Here is an 845-nt window from a genome sequence, read left to right on the forward strand (position 1 = left end):
ATTTACTATACTATTATAATATACATGTTACATTTGAGTACTATACATTTATTCAGTTTATAACCTCTCAAACAGAGTTTCTATTTATTATAAACATTAATAGAACTTTAGTACACATTATAAGTGTAGAAAATGCTTTTATATTATATTATATAGTAGACACAAGTCTTTTTCTTTAAGTAAAATACTATAATAAAGTATTTACTCTCAATATATTTTTGTTAAAATATATTTACTCAATATATAAAGCTATTATAATACATATACTGTATTATATTCATTAATAATACTTTTAGAACCTTTATAAGAGTATATAAGACTTGTTTTACTTTATAATAGAGTTAAATACTTATAATTACAATAAAACAGATAAATAATGTGTATTTTATTATATAAGATCTATAAAGCTATATAAGAAAATGGACTTTTCCCTAATACTATGTGTGTTTGTTAACAGTGTCTATTATTTGTACTATTATAATATTAATAGTAGATGAGTAGTGTTTGCTTTCTCAATCCTTATAATGTTTGTCTGTAGTATAATCAGTTATTTATAAAAACAATGTTTTCTATAATATTACAGAATATTTTAGTGATTAAATGTTATAGTAAGTAATACTCATTATAGTTTTAACACTACTTATATAGATTAAGTTATTACTAGACTAATAATTATAATTACTAAGATGACAATCATATTGTTACAGTTCTCTACTCTTGTACCTTCAGTTCTAAGGGTTCTACACTCTTCTGTACTAGAACTCAGGACTTCTGTCCCTTAGAGGCACTGTTTATAAACTATATGTATACTAACTCTTACTACTACTCTTCCTTACTTTATTATT

Source organism: Fomitiporia mediterranea (assembly GCF_000271605.1).
Source record: "Fomitiporia mediterranea MF3/22 unplaced genomic scaffold FOMMEscaffold_8, whole genome shotgun sequence".
Taxonomy (NCBI): Eukaryota; Fungi; Basidiomycota; class Agaricomycetes; order Hymenochaetales; family Hymenochaetaceae; genus Fomitiporia; species Fomitiporia mediterranea.